Source organism: Desmodus rotundus, chromosome 7, assembly GCF_022682495.2.
Source record: "Desmodus rotundus isolate HL8 chromosome 7, HLdesRot8A.1, whole genome shotgun sequence".
Lineage (NCBI taxonomy): Eukaryota > Metazoa > Chordata > Mammalia > Chiroptera > Phyllostomidae > Desmodus > Desmodus rotundus.
In genome coordinates, this window is record NC_071393.1 from 67,911,953 (window position 1) to 67,931,625 (window position 19,673).

A 19,673-nucleotide genomic window follows, 5' to 3' on the forward strand; every position below is an offset into this window, starting at 1 on the left:
AATCTAGAGATGGTTCAGGTGAATTAGGGATAGCGGAGGTGCCTCTGAGTTCATTGCTTCCTGTGAGCCCTTAAAGCCATGAGAAGGAAGAGTCCCTGGATGGTGCAGACTTAAACCCTGGATGCACTGCTGAAGACAACTGAGGAATCTCCTGTCAATTATTTAAAAATAAGAGCTTCTGATCTATGAAAATGATAGATGTGTACAACCATTTTCCTTCTCTCTTTCCCAATCCATGGTGTTTAGAGAATGAGTTAAATGGCTTTGGAGGTTCCCCTTAGGCCTGGGATTTTTTTTTCCAACACTAATTCTGTAACAGGAGGCTAAACATTCTCCATCGGGGGAACAAAGGTGACTGTTGGGATGCCTCCAAATTGAACACGGGGTCATTCTAGATGCATCTGTGCTTTGCTTTGAAAGTAGATGCCACAGGGAAACCGCACAGCCAGAATGGCAGTCTAATGTGTTTATTATGGTCTCTTTGAAAAGAGCAAATTGGCAGGAGGTATTTGTCAGGGTATGACATTCAGCTTGATGACAAGTATACTTTGGAAAGAGGTAGAGCAATTATTTTCTTCTCTGAATTAATTTCCCCACTTTCTCATAGATTTCTAAGAAACTGACATTGCCAAATTCATTCTTTACATAACAGGACCCCATCAGCCAGATTTGTTTTCCAGTCACTGCTCTAGCTTTTATCTGAACCACCCATACTCATCGGGCCTCTGATGACATGGTGGACCAGTGGCCACATAGGGTCGAGACTTAGAACTCTGCCCAATTGTTTCTTTTCACCCAAGGTAAAAAAAAAAAAAAAAAAATATATATATATATATAAAATGAATATTTTCTACAAAGTATTTAACATATGAAAGTTCAGAATACCTTGACCTAAAAAATCAGACACTGTCTTTAATTGATTATCTCTCTAGGAAAAAAATTCACTGTTGCTCTGGCCAAATGGTTCAGTTGGTTGAAGCATCATCCCATACACCAAAAAGTTGTGGGTTCAATCCCTGATCGGGGCACACACCTAGGTTGTGGGTTTGGTCTCTGGTCGGGGTGCATATGGGAGGCAACTGATCAATATTTCTCTCTCTCTCTCTCTCTCTCAAACAATAAACATAGTCTGGGATAAGGATTAAAAAAATACATTGTTTATTCTGGGGATAATAAAATAGGAGTATGATTTTTATTTTTATCATGAAATTGTTCTTGAGTCTTTCTGTGTACAAACAAGCCTACCCATGTGGGCTATAAGGGAAAAAATGAACTTGATTATATTTTTTTGTTTGACCCTCTTTCCTCTCTTCTGCATTCCTCAGCCTATGTTGTTTCTCTCCTGGATGTCCTTTGTCAACACAACTTGTCTTTCTTTCAATTCTCTTACCTTCTTTGTACTATTCCCAATCATGGTCTTGTTGGATAGTGATCAATTTGTCCTGTTCTCTCTACAACCACATAATAAGGTCAGGGCCAAGTTTATATTTCCAAGAAAAACAAATAAATGAATGCCTGACCTTCCCTTGAAGTATATGAAGTGGCCTTGGGTGGAGTGGCTGATTATCAGAGATCTGTATATGTGTGGGCCTGTGGATGGACAGGAGGACAGTTATTCCTAATATTTCCTACCTGTCCATGGACCATATGCTGCTTGGAGGGCAATAAAATGATTCTCCTGAAGCTCTCATGGATTGATTCTATGGAAGTGGTTCTCAGTCCCCGCTTGCCATCAGAATCACTGGTACAGCTTTAAAAACGAAAAGCAAAGCAAGAAAAAACAAACAAACTATAGCCCAAAGGCTGGGCAATTTCCCTAAGGTCCTCACTTGGTTCCTGTGTAATGGGGCCTGGGCTCCCAGGTAACTCAGGTGCATGGCCAGGCTTTAGGGCCACCCCTCTAGGACTTCTCCAGCCACAGTGGACCCTTCCTTCAAGTAATTGGTATGATGCTCACAGTCAGCAAGTGCTTCTCTTTTCTCAGAACTGCATCTGTTCTGGGCCAGAAACTGATTATTTCTCCAGAACCCCAATGAAGCAAAGAACAAACCTGGTTGTTTTCCCTTGTCCTTGCTGGCTCTAGGACTAATGTTGGACACTGTTTCTCTTTTAGCTCGGCTGCCATAGATGGGACAGGTGGAAAGACACAACTTTCTCTGTACAATCTCAGTGGTAAGGGTTCCAGACAATCCAAACTTGACAGAGGGGGAGTTCCAGGCCCATCACAATCACCCCTAGACCCACCCATCTTTATGGTGTACAAAGGTCCTCTGCCTCAGCCACAGCCTGGACTTTCTGTCTCATCGGTCTGTACTCTTCAGGGCTGGAAGGAGATGGAGTTGATGGCAAAAAACAGAGCAGGTCAGGGGGAAGGGGTTTTTACTTTTCTTCTCTTACTACTTGGTCACCCTTCTCCCATCAGTCCATTCTAATCTGTTCTCACTCTGGTTTCTGTGTCCCCATCTCTTAATGGTACACTTCTGCATTTTGCATTCTTTCTTACAATATTCTACTTTCATCTCTGCCTGCAAGGTGAATGTCTTTCAGAGTTGTTTAGATCACCTAATACTTGGGCAATGCTATTCACATAGCTGCTTTCAAAAGCCTACTCTTCAGAGGCCTCACTTAGGTCTGAGTGTTCCTGCAAACAACTAGCTCTTCAGTCAAAGAGAAAAATAAAAGTTTTTTTTTAATGCCTCCTCTGCTGATCTGTGAATGGAAACTGGGACCTGTACAGAACAAGCACCATCCGATATATTTTCTCCCCATCGTGCAGGAAGTAAATTCATCACACTGACAATGGGAGAATAACATACTGGGACTGACAGTAAAACCCAACTTCCCCTGAGCTGCAAGAAACCAGAGCAAGCTTTATAGATAAAGAGAAGAAGGCACATTAAAATTAGCACCTGCTGTCTGTGTGGGGAGGAGGAGAGAGGCTCAGAAATACTGAGTATGGTTCACAATTTGAAAAAAATAAGCAAAGATTAAACAAAACTAAGTCTCAGTGGTGCTGATCCTAGCTTCCTTCAATGGTTGAAAAACTAAATAAATCCCTTCCCAACGGGGTTGGTAGTTACCATGAATATAATGTGACAACTCAGTACTGAAAAGAACACTGCAAATAATGAACTATCTGAAAGAGAAATAAATAAAACAATCCCGTTTACAATAGCATAAACAATAAAATACTTAGAAATAAGTTTAGCCAAGTAGGTGAAAGATATTTATACTGAAAAATACAAGACATTGGTAAAAGAATTGAACAAGACACAATAAATGGATAGATATCCTGTGTTCATAGATTGGAAGAACTAATATTGTTAAAATCTCCATACTACCTGAAGAGATTCATCGAGTCCATGCAACCCCTTTCAAGATTACAAAGGCATTTTTTTTTACAAAAGTAGAGAAACCATTCCTAAAATTTTAATTGAACCACAAAAGATGCCAGATAGCCTAAGCAATCCTGAGAGAAAAAAAAGAACAAAGCTGGAGGCATCACACTTTCTGGTTTCAAACTATATTATAAAGCTATAGTCATTAAAACAGTATGGTGTTGGCATAAAAACAGACACAGAGGTCAGTGGAAGGAATTGAGAGCCTAGAAGTAAACCCGTGCAAATACGGTCAACTAATATTTGACAAGAAAACCAAGAATAATACCAAATGGAGAAAAGACAGTTTCTTCAATGAATGTGATGGGAAAATTGAACACTTAGATACAAAAGAATGAAACTAGACTCCTATCTTATACCACTCACAAAAATCAACCCAAAATGAATTAAAGACTTGAACATAAGACCTGAAGTCACAAAACCCTTGGAAGGAAACATATGGAAACAGCTCCTTGACATGGGTCTTGGCAATGATTTTTTTGGATGTAACACCTAAAGCAAAAGCAACCAAAACAAAAATAAACAAGTCACATCACACATAAAATCTCTGCACAGCAAAAGAAACTATCAACAAAATGAAAAGGCAATATACAGAGTGGGAGAAAATACTTGGAGATTCCACATATAAGGGGTTCAACATACAAAATATATAAAGAACGCAGATAACTCAATAGCAAAAGAATCCCAAGTTTAAAAAAAAGGCCAAATGACCTGAATAAACCCTTTTTCCAAAGAAGACAAAAAAAAAATAGCCAAGAAGTAAATGAAAAGATGATCAACATCAGTAATCATTAGGGAAATGCAAATTCAAACCACAATGAAATATCACCTCAGGCCTGTTAGAATGGCTACTATCAAAAAGATAAAAGATAACAAATGCTGGAGAAGATGTGGAGAAAAGGGAACACTTATGCACTGTTGATGGGAATGGAAATTGTTTGAGCCACCATGGAAAATGGTATGGAGGTTGCTCAAAAAATTAAAAATAGAACCAGCCTATGAGTCAACAATTCTGCTTCTGGGTATTCATCCAAAGGAAATGAAAATACTATGTCAACAAGATATCTGCACCCTGATGCTCATTGCAGCATCACTTACAATGGAAACAATCTGTCAACAGATAGATAAACAAAATGTGGCTTAGCTATATAATGGAACCTTCAGCCACAAAAAAGAAGGAAAAGCTGCCATTTGCAACAAGACTAATGTACCTTGAGGTCATTATGCTAAATAAAATAAGTCAAAGACAAATATTGTATCATATCACTTATATGTGGAATCCAAATAAAACCCACACTCATAGAAAAAGAGAGGTCATATTTGTGGTTACCAAGGGAGGGATGGGGAGTGGGGGAATTGGGTGAAGGTGGCTAAAAGGTACAAACTTCCAGTGATAAGATAAAGAGATGTGGGGATGAAATGCACCACATGTACTACAGGTAACACTGCTGTGTGGTATATGAGAAAGTTGCTAAGAGCAAATCCTAAAAAGTCTCATCAAAAGGAAGGAAAAATTTTGTAACTATATGAGGTGGTAGATATTAACCAAACTTATTGTAGGAATCATTTCACAACATATGTATGTCAAGTCACTATGCTGTACACTTTAAATTATACAGTGTTGCATGTCAATTCTATCTCAATGAGACTGAAAAGCACACAAAAATACATTGTAGTTGATCTCTGCTCCTTACACTGGGAGGAATTGCTGCTGACTGTCAATGATCCTCATAGACTTGAAGCAGCAAGGATGTTCTCTAAGAGAGTCCATAGTATGATGGAGAGTCAGAGGGACTGACTCAGGCCAGGGCAGTTATAAAAATTCCTGGTAACTTATCACTGTAAGTAATCAGTATGTATCTATAGCTGTTTATGTAGCTTGAAGAATCAAGGAAGATCTTCCTTAACACACTCAGAAACTGCCATGAAACCAGGGGATGGAAATCACATACAGTTAGGCACTCCATAAATAGAGGACGGCATGGTACAATAGAGCAGGTGACCAAAGGAAATCTGTTACCTCAAAGGGACACAGATTCCTTTTTTTAAAAAAAAATATTTATTTATTTTTATTCAGTTACAATTGTCTGCATTTTCTCCCCTTCCCCCCACCCCACCCCAGCCAGTCCCACCTCCCTCCCCCTTGATTTTGTCCTTGTGTCCTTTATAGTAGCTCCTATAGACCCCTCTCCCCACTATCCCCTCCCCGCTCCCCTGTGGCTATTGTTACAATGTTCTTAATTTCAATGTCTCTGGTTATATTTTGTTTGCTTTTTTCTTTTGTTGATTATGTTCCAGTTAAAGGTGAGATCATATGGTATTTGTCCTTCACCGCCTGGCTTATTTCACTTAGCATAATGCTCTCCAGTTCCATCCATGCTGTTGCAAAGGGTATAAGCTCCTTCTTTCTCTTTGCTGCGTAGAATTCCATTGTGTAAATGTACCATAATTTTTGGATCCACTCATTTGCTGATGGGCACTTAGGTTGCTTCCAGTACTTGGCTATTGTAAACTGTGCTGCTATGAACATTGGGGTGCATAGGTTCTTTTCATAGAGGGGGATACATTTGGAAAGTGTAGGAAATGCTGAGTGAGATTTGTTATTCACGAGAAAGAAAAATGCCAAGGTTTATTAATAAGGTTAAAATGAAGTTAATGTCTTTTTTAAAAAGTGCACAATAAATCCTTACGGGCAAACAGATGGGGGAAGGGATGGCAGAGCTGAGGAACATTTTGCATTCCTGCCAGCACAGAAAAATCAGGTGAAACAAAAAATCAGTTGGAATTGGACCTATTAGCAGGAATCAGCACATTAACTTATCACTCCTGGTTGCCCTGGGAACAGCTCAATCTAATAAAAGATTGCAAATGAAGTAAATAGTGTTATAGGTGAAGCAATCATGGCCTAGGTAACTCTACCTGGGGGACACAGCAAAGTGTTTAAAAGGCATTTGTGCCATAGGAAATGGCAGGTTATGAGACAAGGAATTGGAATTCTATATACACAGGTTAAGTTGAGACTGCATTCTGGAGACAGTGCTTGGAAATACTGCAGTGCTATTGTTTCGCCCACTGACTTTGACTGAAATCAGTGCAGCTGATAATTTAGGGATGTGTATGCCTGTTGCCTGCACATCCAAGTGGCTGCCTGGAAGGAACAATGAACTGCAAAACAGCAGTTTCTTATCCTCCTGGGGACCAGGGTTGATTGTCTGGGGTCTGAGGACTGTGGCTCCCTCCTACTGCTCAGACCGTTCTCTAGGTGAGGCCCCCTGGGTGGGCTGCCAGAATAGAACAGGGAGTCAATATCACCACAAACGTACAACCCTGAGCAGAGCAGAGATTCTGAAATGCTAGCCTCTTGTTAAATATTCACCCTCCATTTTCCCCACTGTTGGAATCTCTAGATTAAATAGGTGTAGAAACATGTTATTGGACCCATTTAAAGGCAGAGAAAGAACATGAATTTGAGATATTAAAACAGTTATTATTCCCAAAATTTGTGTAAATCCTAAAATTGGATCAGGGCTGGCAAACAGTTCTTCAACAAGCAGGCATGAGAAGAGTCCCCATGAGGCAGGACACATAGGGTAAGGCTGCCAGGGTTGTCCCAGGGGAGGCAGTTCTACAGACTCTGGGACAACCTAGCTGCTTCTCTCTCCTCTGCCGCTGTGGCCCAAACTATAAGTGCGAAGTGCTGCATGAAGCACTAGAGAAGCAGCACCATAACTCTTCTCTGCTTGAGTGACTGCAGGTGCCTCAGTAATTATGATTCAGGGCCTGTATGCACTGATAAGATAAAATGTGGTGATTTCTGTACCCCAGCAGCAATTCTGAAAATGTCTAATACTGTCATAAACTTTAAAAAATAAACAACTATTCGAAAGACATACACCTAATTAAAAAAAAATTAATGCATTCAACTTACCTGCTAATATCTAACCAAAGACATGAAAGCAGGTATTTTCAGAAGTGGCTCTGCCATGGGTTTCCATCACTAGCCCCACCCCTATCCGGAGAATGGAGCTCAGGGACGTGAGGAGAGGAAGACCTTCTCAAGCCAATTCCTACAGACTGTTCTTCCGCAGAAACCTGCATGGTGTTGGGTGCTCTGACACTGGAACAGCTCTTAACTCCTTTAGAACACCATCTCTGGTCTCCTGCCCACTGCCCTTCACCATAAAAGGCAGTAAGCAGCAGAGAAATGGGGGCAGGAAGCCCAGCACCATATCCGTTATGAGAGGGCAGCAGGTGATGCTCATTGACTTGCTGGTTCCACCTTCTTCTCCATAACCCAAACCGGGCACGCCTGGTGCCCATCACCTCCGAGGCCTCTCCCTTCCATCACCAAGAAAGGTGTGAATAATTACAACCATCTAGGGCACCAAATAGTATCTGAGTTTCATTAATTTTTTTTCTTGTAAAGCAACAGCTTTTAAGTCAAATCATGTGTCTAGTGTTTGGGTAAACTACTTACATAAAACATGGATTCCCCATGCTGAACATAAGAATAAGCCTCACTATAACAAGTTCAAAAACTGGTGCAATTTCAACAGGAGCAAAGTGATCATCAACATAGTTACTAATTTTACATTTTTCCCAAAATACCATTAAAAGAAGATAGAAAGGAAGGAAGCAAGCTGTCACCTACACTATCACTATAATTTCCAAAAAAAAAAACCCAACCAAAACCCCTCAAATTTATGGTCATTATACTATACTAAAAAAGACTTAATCACAGAAAACAAAAAAAGCAGACCTTCCCATTTATAAGTTAGCTTAATGAAACAAGTCCTATATTGTCTTTATTTTCCTCATTTCCCTGATGACTTTTGAACCTTTCCTCAAAGACAGACACTGGTCCCAGGACAGCGTCTGGAGATGTTTAGGAGCGTCTAATGTCGTTCAGAACCCACATTTCACAGATGGGCAGAACAAGGCCCAGAGTGTGGCAGTGCCCAGGCCTGAATGTCCAGCTCCCACTAGTCCAGCACTTTCTTCCTTCCCACCAGAGCAACATCTCAGGACTGGGGACCAAGGCTCAGCACCAACCTGATAATCAGGTGGGTACCAGACTAGTTGGGGGGTGGTCATCTTGGAAGTCACATAAATGTCTAACCACTATGCCATACACTTGAAACTAGTATTACATGGCAGTGATTTTTAACTGGTATGCTGCAAAAAATTTTAAAACATTGAATACCTGACTATTTAGACCTCTTTCCTCCTCGATTGTCAAATAAAAAAATGTTAACAGCCAATACAAGAGCCATCCAGTGTGAATAGATCAAAATTATTTTTTTTGTCAGATCGGCAAAAGATCCATTTTTTGGTGTGCCGCAGAATTGGAGTAATTAGTTTATGTGTGCCATGAGATGAAACAGGTTGAAAATCGCTATTATATGGGATGTCAACTGTAACTGGAAAACAAACCCAGCCGCTGGAGGTGCCAGGTAAAAACAGAAGCATTCTGACCTCAGCTTCCTCTTCCTCTTCCTCCTCCTCTGCAGGTGGCTGTCTTAGCCCTCTGCAGAGCAGGAGCCCTTTTAGCCCCACGGCCCCCTAATATTCTTGTTCTTATTCTTGCTCTCTTTCCATTGATGCCACTTGGCCATTTCAGGTCCTTCCATTCTAAAACCAGACAGTAGTTATCATAGGGCTGGGGTGCTGGCCACAGGGATTTTACTCCCATGAGGGTGAAAATGCCAGGTGAGATCAGGGTTTCTTTGGCACCAACTTACTTTTTCTTTAGCAGAGTATCCAGATAGGTGCTTTCATTAAACTTTCACAAGATGGAAATAAGTTGGAGTTTTTTCTAGTTCATTCAACATTCCTTACAAATATGTAATTTAAACTGGTAGCTTTTAAGAGTAAATTACAGAATCAAAGGAAAAGCCTAATAAATAAACAGAATTTTTTGAATTCTAAAGGGGCTTCATTTGTAAGAGGTAAACAGGTCTCTTAAAACAAAAGATTTCCCCCAAATTCAAATATTTACAATTTAGGATTAAAGCATATTCCTAAAAATGCAGCTGAGATCCATTTTTACATCCCTTCCTCAAGAACAGAACTATTTACCTACTTAGTACGTACTGGAGGAAGCTTAGACACCCCGATCCATTCTCACTACTCTAAGAAACTTTAATAAAAATATTTACATTGTTTTACAATTAAAATATAAACAACAAACAAACAAACAAACAAGCCCAAGAAACCACCACACATTAGTTCAGCCATAGGGAAGAAGCTCAAGCTTTCTAAGCTGACTGACACGACTCTACTAAACGAGCATCCGAATGTCCACAGCAAGAATGAAAAGCTCTCCAGGGTTTGGATTACATTCGCAAAGCTCTGTGTTATCACATTTGCCAAACACCACCAGGATCGCACAGGCATATTGATCCTGAATACGAGGCACTGACATCAGAATGAAAAGAATTTCACCAATGCAAAGGCAATTCCACTAAAGCTGAAGCACTATCTTCAGAAAGGGGGAGGGGATATTTGATAGAGTCTGGAGTTTTAAAAATTAATTTTGTGGGTTCTTTCGTTTGAAAATGCTTCTACTCAGGATATGAAGAAATGTAAAAAGCTAGTTAAACTTAACAGTTATTCTTAACCATTGAAATTAACATTTAATTCTTTCGCTGGCTCACTTTGGGGTTGTCGCGCAAGAAAGGGAAAATAGAGAACTAGCTTTTTCCATTTTTATTATGGATTCCAGCCTTGGGAAGAGCAGAGCTGGAGTTGTGTAATAGCTCTGGGAAAGGCCTAAGGCACCGGGGAGCTTGGATTAAGGCAAGGCTGCACACTCGTCATCTCTCCAAGTCGAAACCTGTGGCCATGGGCCATCCAGACCATGTTCAGGGGGGGAAAGGGAGACTTTTTAAAACAATTTTCAGTGTCTTGAAGGAAAAATAAAAAAGAATCCACAGGCAAGCCATTCTCTTAATTGCAGCATAGTAGCTTAACATAAGCTTCTTGGCAACAAAATTGTAAGTGTGCAGCCACCTCTGATTCCACAAGACTGAAGTGTGTGGTGTTTTGTTAAATTGCAGAGACACAAACAATGGCAATTGCCCTGAACAGTCACAAATGAAAGGCCCAGTTCATTACAAATACAGCTGAAGCCAGTTGTCCATGCAAAGTACATGTACATTAAAGGAGTGAATAACATACCCATTCCGAGAGGTCACTGATCTAGCAAAATTAAAAACAAAACAGTAATTGGATATTTTAGTGGGCGCAGGTCTTGCCAAAAGCTTTTAAGTAATTTGAGGAATCTACTGATACTTACTACAGAGAAAAAACCCAATGAGAATAAAGGGGGTGGATTTCCTGCCTGGTGATTATTTTATTTTAACTAGAAACTAGCAGTAGCATTAGATCATTAGATGCAAAAGTTTGTTTTTACTTTCCCGCTGCCCCTCCCCCCAGTACAGTACTGGTGTCATCAGGAAACTAGCAGGCAAGCAATACGCTGCAGTCTAAATTTGTCTTGGCACATCTTTGTGGTTGTAGTTATGCAAGAAAATCCACCCAAAGCAAATGGCCAGCACCTACATCAGGCAATTTGGGATTTCTTTTTCTTAGAAATACTGTAAACAATCAATAGGATTTTTCTTATACCAAACAGGGGCTTTCTTACCACAAAGTAAGGTCTTTCAGATGGCATATTAGATATTAATTAGATATCAAAAAGCCAGTTCAATGAGTTATCTGCATACATTTTCATAAGTATCAGCTTATCAGAGAAACATTAAAATCCAGTATCTCAACACAAAACCCTAAAATCATAGTGTCACATGAGAAAGAATTGTAAGGAGGGGAAGGGGGTGAAGAGAAGGGACATCTTTAATGGCAATTTTGGTCTATGAAAAAACACATTAAAAATCTTAGTTTGGAGGCCTCTCATTATTATTTGATTTCTGAAAATAATGTCTGGCTCTTTGAAGAAAGAAATTCTGTCACCACTACAGAATGTATCCCATATTTTTCCACAAGAAAATTTACAGGGGATTCAATGTCTCACAAATTTTTTTGTTACAGTCATCACTGAGTACTTTAGGGTTGCTGTCCTAGGTGCAATTTGGGACGTTTTCCTTGTCCACACCGAAGCAGAAAGAAGATAAACACACTGACGTGTTCTCCCTGACAAGTGAGAGTCAGGGCCTCAAGAACAATGGCTGACACCAACGGTCCCCATCGGGCCAATCGGAGACAGGCTGCAGTCATGGGAAGACACTCCAGAGGAGGTGAGGTGGTGGCATTTTTCCATGTTAACTTGGCACATTGCAACCTTCACAGGTAGGAGAAAGTACTTCTGTATCTCAGTGAGGCGTGTGGTCCTTTAGAGACAGTGAAGCCAAAGCCCAGAGGAGGGAAGACCTTTGGCCACAGTCAAACTTCCAGTTGGTGGCAGCGTGAGGACTAAACCTAACCCTCCTGACCCCAAACTTTGTCACCAGACAGGCTGCCTCCCATGAGCAAATAGGTAAGATGAACTCGAACACCGGGCAGATTTTAAAGAATAGTTTTTGACATATAAACCCCCTACACTTTTACATGTAAGAGCACTTTTATCAGGTAGATTTGGTTGTTATATAAAAATAGAAAGTATTGCTTTTGTAGCAGGTGTGGATGACCAGCCATAGATTAAAAAAAGAAATGGAGGCATTCAAAATCAGAATGCTATTTTTCTCCCTTTCAAAAGAAAAACAGGGTCAAGTCAAGCAAGTTGAGAATTTAATACCATGGTACCCAGCTCTTACAGACTGGTACTGGGTGGGAGTGGTAGCCCCAGGTTGAGCAAATAGCCTGCTGGGTGCTGGCACTGGGCTGGGGAAGTCCCGATGGGGGTCGCCAAGGAGATACTTGGAGAACTTGATGCAGTGGCTCCTTACCAACTAGTGCAAAAGAAGTTCAGACTTGAACACCTAATGGGGCTATTCTGGCACATCCTCATCACCCTGGTGCCAGGACATGTACGGGTAGGTCCTGGGGTTTACATCATGAGACATGCAGAAGTGACTAGTTTTTCTCCAAATGAAATTCTATGTCCTATTCTAAAGGATATTGATGTCTATTGATGCCTATTGTTATATTTTACTCATTCGATGATTCCTCACCGTCAATGAGGATGAAGTTTATTCAGAATTATGGACAGAGTTCCTCTATCAGTCTTGTGCCCTTCCCACACATACCAAAATAATTCTCATTCTGGCTCTTTTCTGAAATTTATGAGTGGAAGGTGAAAACCTCAGATTAAGAGGCTAAATCTGGATGATGGGGGTGTCTCTCCTCTTCTGTGATGCAGAAGAGATAGTGGGAGCCCAGGGCCCCAGGATAGGGAGGAGGTAGGGATCCTATTAGCCTTCTTTATTCTGGATGAGTTTACTGCAAGTTCTTTAAATGTGGGCACATCTGGGATTCAAACTTTAGACAAGGCTTCAAATTCCCCTTGTCAGCATCTATTTGATTTGTTCACTACATAAAAATGTTAGGGTAGCTGAATCTTTAGCACATTCTTTTTTTTAATGATGTCACATTTTTGTGGCTTAATTATCTGTGACTTGATAAGATGGGTGAATGTCCTGAACTTGGCTGCAAAATGAGTATCTCATGACATGTCCTTTAAGGACCTTTACAGGAATACCCCGTAATGTGAGGTTGTACCACATTGGGTGTTTACAAGGTCACATGGTGCCAGGAGACAACCTCCTAGCTTCTTAGGAGGCATGGGCACATCGTCCGCGGGCATGACAAATGTGCCATACAATACGTGTACATTTCTCTAACAAGTGCACTGTGTGTAGTCCTGCCACTCTAAAGACAGGGGAAATGAAAGGAGCCTAAAGCTCCTTTTTAGGGCTAATGGGACTTCGACATAAATAATACAGGGAATGAAAGAACCACCTGTCAGTGAGTATGTCTGTGAGGAAGATACTTGTAGAAACAACATCTTCCCAAGTCACATTTCACAGTCAAGGTGTATTAAATTCTAGATATTTTAGTATCTAAAGTCAAGCGTGATCTGACATGTTCCTGATGTTGTGTGCTCTTATGTGTCTATAAAGTGTATCATAAATGTGGCAGCCATAACATTAATTATAATTATTTTTATAGGTATATTTAATGTCTTTTTTCAATGGTAAAAGTCTACCAATAATTAAGTCATCTTTTAGAGAAAACCAGAGCCCTTATCAAAAAGAGTACAGCTGGTAATTTTGTAAATCAAGGCCCCCTTTTTTTAATGAAGCATTATGGCCATGCATGTCAAAACTTATTTGTATTATGTAGCCCGAGATGCAACATGTACTTGGTCATATAGCATGGAAATGTCCTTCCTTTGATAAAAATATGTTTGAAGTATCCATGACAGGTTGAAATGGACCAGAGAAAAGAAGAGGAGCCAATATTCATTTCCACACACCCCAAGGCATTTTTAGGAACTGATTTAATTCTCACTCAATCCTATGAGTAGGTTGCATTTGAAAGATGTGGAAAGTAAGGTACACAGAAAGGAGAACTAATTTGCCCCAGAGGTCACCTGGTCCAGTATAGGCTGGACTGAAAACTCATCTGCCTGACTCCAAAGAATGACTTTTCTTGCCACAAATCCTGCTTTTTCTGTATTCAAAGTCATTTCTACAGGATGATGGGGACTGAGGGCTCAGATGGAGATGGTGATAACTCCTTTAGCCCCACGTCCTGCTGAAGATGGCTGGGGGCATCACGTGCTATAGGTCCAATCAATCAAAAATGTGAAAATAATTCAATATTTGCAAGCAGGGATTGTACTGCAAACTCCAGATATTTAATGGGCCACAGTGCCAAGTACCTATCTGTTGTCAATTTTCCCCAGAAGAAAATCAAATAAAATTTAATCAGAGGTAAAGTGACCCAAGGATGAGTTTAATGAGGGTGGGTTCTAAGGGGCACCAACTGTTTTCTGCAGCCAGGTCCTCATCATCATTTATTCTCCTTTTCAACACAAATCTGGGTCTCCCATGCTATGGGCTGTAGCTAAAGACATTTCAATGATAAACTCTTGTTGTTAAATGGAGCTGGACATCTTTGTTTTCTTTGTTAGTAAGAGAGATTCCTGCAGAATTGTAAATCCTTGCCAAAGTACTTGTGTACACTCATCACATGGATAAAAAAAAAAAAACTGAAATCATTTTTTAAAAGGTTCAGTTGCTGCCTGGCAGTGAACAGACACACCACACAAGGACTAATTTATGGTGGCAGTCCTGACATTAGTGAGCATAGCATCTATTTAAATGCATTTATACCTATTTCCAAACAGAATGGCCTGGCATGCAAAGGAGGTGTCATTCCATTCAAACATCCCCAGGCTCCCCAGAGAATCATTATGGTCTGTCATGTTAACTCATTTCCTTCTATATTTTTCCCTCTTTTTTCTTCACTGCTGGATATTATTACCTCTTATCACCTGAAATCAAATTAATTAGAAAATGTACACAGCAATCACTTCAGAAAAGCAAAACAATTAGACCCTAGAGGTTACATAAAATGTTAATTCTCGTACTAAAGATAGAGAGCCAGGATAGATTGTGAGAGAGTTCTAAGATGATTAGAGTTACTGAAGCTGCTGTTCAGGTTACTAATTAGTGCAGTTTCCAGTGAATAATAAAATCTTTTATTAAATTATATTTTCCTGATTATGCTATTACAGTTGTCCCAATTTTCCCCCTTTACCCCCTCCATCCCACCTTCCACTCCCTCAGGCAATCCCCACACAATTGTCCATGTCCATAGGTTATGTATATAAGTTCTTTGGCTACTGTATTCCCTATGCTGTACTTTACATCCTCATGACTATTCTGTAACTACAAATTTGTAGTTCTTAATCCCTTTACCTTTCCTGCCCATCCCTCTGACCCCTCCCCCATCTGGCAACCATTGAAACATTCTCTGTATCCATGATTCTGTCTCTGTTCTTATTTGCTTAGTTTGTTTTCTAGATTCAATTGTTGATGGATATGTATTTATTGCCATTTTATTGTTCATAGTTTTGATCTTCTTCTTTTTCTTAGATAAGTCTGTTGAATGTTTCATATAATAAGGGCTGGGTGATGATGAACACCTTTAGATTTTTCTTGTCTGGGAAGCTCTTTATCTGCCCTGCAATTCTAGATGATAGCTTTGCTGGGTAGAGTAGTCTTGGTTATAGGTCCTTGCTCTTCATGACTTTGAATATTTGTTGCCAATCCCTTCTAGCCTGCAAAGTTTCTTTTTGAGAAATCAGCTGACAATTTTATGGACACTCCTTTGTAGGAAACTGACTACTTTTCTCTTGCTCTTTTAAGCTTCTTCCTTTGTCTTTAATTTTTGGCATTGTAATTATGATGTGTCGTGGAGTGGGCCTCTTTGGGTTCATCTTGTTTGGGACTCTCAGTGCTTCCTGGACTTGTATGTCTACTTCCTTCACCAAGTTAGGGAAGTTTTCTGTCATAATTTTTTCAAATCGGTTTTCAATTTCTTGCTCTCTTCCTCCCTCCAGTACCCCCTGATGTGAATGTTGGTATGATTATAGTTGTCCCGGAGACTCCTTACACTATCCTAATTTTTTTATATTCTTTTTTCTTTTTGTTGGTCTGATGGGGTGTTTTTTGCTTTCTTATATTCCAAATAGCTGATTTGATTCTTGGCTTCATCCACTCTACTGTTGATTCTCTGTAAGTTTTTCTTCATTTCAGTTAGTGTATCATTCATTTCTGACTGGTTCTTTTTTATGGTCCTTTTTCATGCTGAGTTCATCTGCTCTTCCCTTAAGTTCAATGAGCATCTTATAGCCAGTGTTTTGAACTCTGTATCTAGTAGATTGCTTGTCTCCATTGTGTTTAGTTCTTTTTCTAGAGCTTTTCCTGCTTTTTTGGGAGGCCATGTTTGTCTCCTCATTTTGGCAGCCTGCCTGTGTTTGTTTCTATGTATTAGGTAGAGCTGCTATGACTCCCTGGCTTTGTAGAGTAGCCTAATGTAGTAGGTGTCCTGTAGAGTCCAGTGGCACAGCCTCCCCTATCACTCAAGCTGGGTACTTGAGGTGTGCCCTTCATGTGGGCTGAGTACACCCTCCTCTTGTTGAGTTTTGATTGCTGTTAGTAGGTCAATGGGAGGGTTTACCCAGGCTGATCAGCTGCAAGGACTGGCTGTGACCTCTGACCACCAAACTCTGACCACTGTGGAGGATCAGCTGTACAGGGGCCCACTCCACAGAACAGGACTTAACTTCAGCAGGGCTCTGGTGTCCTCTGAGTCTGTCTCTTGAGTGTGTCACTTGTGGAGGTGGTTTAGTGATGGTGCTCTGATACGGTCTGTAGCTGTCCACTGGGTGTGCAGGCTCTGGGGCTTCCTGGGAGGTGCAGGTCAAGGTCATCACTGCCTGTGTTCTGTCTGAGGCCACCTGGCATAAGCTACAAAGTGATCTGCAGATGTCTGGTACTTGTGCTGGACTTGGAAGTGCCTAGGAGAGGCCAACCTGTGAACCAAGGCCAGCTGCTGCTAGAGTCAGGCCTGAGGCTACTTAGCAAGAGGTATGGGGTTTTGCTGAGGCCAGATGCTGCTTGTTTGAGAGGATTTAGAAATGTGAGGCATGATCTAAGGCAAGCCATTCCTATGGAAAAGCCACTGGAAACAGGTTGGGTGGGTCATAGCTTCAGGGAATCATCAGGGCGTGGCAAACAGTGTGAGCCAGGTTGATGGAGTCTCAGATATGGCACCTGCCTGCCATCTCTGTGGGTCTATGGGGGGAGGTCTCAGAAAAAGAACAATGGCCTCTGCCAGCAGTTCTGTCTGGGAAGAAGCTGTCTCCCAGCTCTTGCCCTCATACCATACATTTCAGTTCCTTCCCATATGCCTTTGATGCTTCTCAAGCTGCTGCCCTGGTGCTGGAGCTCAGAGGAAGTGAGTCTGAGTAAGTCCATGCATGGGCCCTTTAAAAGGAACTGCCTGGAAACCCAGCAGTTTCTGTCCTCTGCATCATCAGTCTCCACTGGTTTTTACAGCCAGACATTATGGGGACTTATCCTCCTGGCACTGGAACCCTGGATGAAGAGGGGTCTTCTGTGGTCCTGGGATCCTTTGCTCCTCAGGTATTCCTCCCAATTTTTACCTGCCACATGTGGGTGTGGGATCAGTCCATTCTGTGTCTCTGCCCCTCCTACCAATTTCAATGTGGTTTCTTCTTTAATTCCATAGTTGTAGGACTTCCATTCAGCTCAATTACTGGCAATTCTGAATAATGGTTTTTCTGTAGTTAAGATGTAATTTTGATGTGGTTGTGTGAGGCGGTGAACCATGTTTACCTCCTAGGCCACCATCTTAGCTTTCTCCAAGTCTCAGTAATTTTAAAACAGTGCACTGTTCTATCTTATTCTACCTCTCTTTTAAAATTCCTTCCTTCTAGTTCTAAGATATCTAGTAAATACTCCTCCTCCTCCTACTACTATTACTTGTACTAATAATAATGTCAAGATGAAAAAATAACTATTGGATCTTTCCTTTTTGTTTGGTAAAATAGCACAAAAAGGCAATAAGACACATGATAAATTTCAGTCAGATTCAACATGGTGATTATTGTTGTTATCCAATAAATATTTAATAATAAAAATGTCATGGATCATTTATTTTGGACTTAAGTCTTCAAAGAGAATTAATCCCCCACTAAGATTTACTGTATTGGTTTTTACATATTATACATTAAAGATAACCTTGAAATATACTTGTATAGCTATACTTTATAAACTTCTGCTTAACATGGCTTGTAATTAAGGGAGGTCTTATTCATATTTTCCAAAACTAAGTATTCATTCTTAATAAGATGGTCTTCACCTTGTATTTAGAAAATAAATTATTATTTATTCTTTTTCAGACAAATCAAGTCAAGGCTATTATTTAAGTTCTTGCAAATAAAGAAGAGCAGGATTATAACCAGAACTTTTGAATTTACTTTGTCATCTACAGGAATTCCTGAACCACTCAAACCAAATAATAAAGAAAAAGAAGTCTTTGAAATGCAGTTTTTGAGCAAAACAAAATGCCTCAGAGACAATTCTCCAGTTAATATAGCTTCTATCTTCCCACTTTCCATCCTAGGGCCATAAGTAGGCAGGGTCTAGCTGATCCTGATCGACAGTGAAAGTGGTGATATTCCAAATCAACCAGGTCTCCCCCACAAAAGACATCTGTGAATGATGAGTTATTAGTCTTGAAAAAGAGTGAGCAGTTAAAAATAAAACTGTTTCACTAAATAGGAAACATTTGAAGGAGTGTGCCTAGGGATGAAATCATGGGGTACTGAGGCCAACGGAAGGGAGAAATAAACACAGACTTCAGTGAACATCAAAGAACATCAAAAAATCACCTGTGTTAATGCTCTATGGAAGGAATCAAAGTTATTTTCAGTTGGCTGATGAAAGCATTTTGTTCTAAACTAAAACAGTGAAGAATCACAAACATTAGTGTTAAAGATCCTAGAAAACTAATTAAGTATTCTAATTTTATAGATGAGAACACACTGGCCTCAAGAAATTACGAGACTTGTGTGCAGTCACATTAAGAGCCAGAAGATGACTTAAATGTAAATATTGGTTTTCTTGAACCTCCAGCCATGGTCTCTTCTATCATAAATGAGATACTTCTTTATTACATAGGAGCTCATTAGAGTCAAGTAAGAATAATCCATGCTAGGTGCAGCAACTAGTTTTTTACCTACATGCAATTTACTCTCTTGTACAGGATGCAGAAAATTAGACTTACAGTTACAGCATAGAATGATAAGAACTATTTACTGACTTTTGCTCAAGCAAGGGCACCCATACCAGACTTGGAAGGTCAGCAAAGGCTTCTCAGTAGATCTAATATCTAAACTGGCTCCTTGAAGGAGAAGTAGAGATTGCCTATGGGAAGGGAGGAGTAAAAAGCTGCTCTAATGGAGGGGCTTGATGACACACATGACCGTAGGCAGGACACAGCTGATGAGGAAGTGAAAGCAATTCGATGTGGCTGGAGCCTGGAGAGCCTGGCAGGATGGGATGTGGTGAGAGATGGGGTGGGAAAGGTGAGCAGGGATCACCAAATCCTGGAGGGCTTTATGTCTAGTTAAGGGATTTGGAGTTTGTTCTCAAGGTAATGAATGACAAATGATTTCAAACCAGGGAAGTATAATGATTAGATCTGCATTTTAGAAAGAACACTATGAACAGCCAAGTGAAAAAAAAAATGGTGGTGGTGGTGACGGGTAAGTACGGAAAG

At 40.4% G+C, this 19,673-nt stretch overlaps 1 protein-coding gene across 1 annotated transcript in view; it reads right to left on the reverse strand.

Annotated features, from left to right (window-relative positions):
• The window catches only part of RYR3 (ryanodine receptor 3), a 534,646-nt gene that overhangs the window by 311,634 nt on the left and 203,339 nt on the right, over positions 1-19,673 (reverse strand). The gene's annotated exons all lie outside the window — the stretch shown is intronic.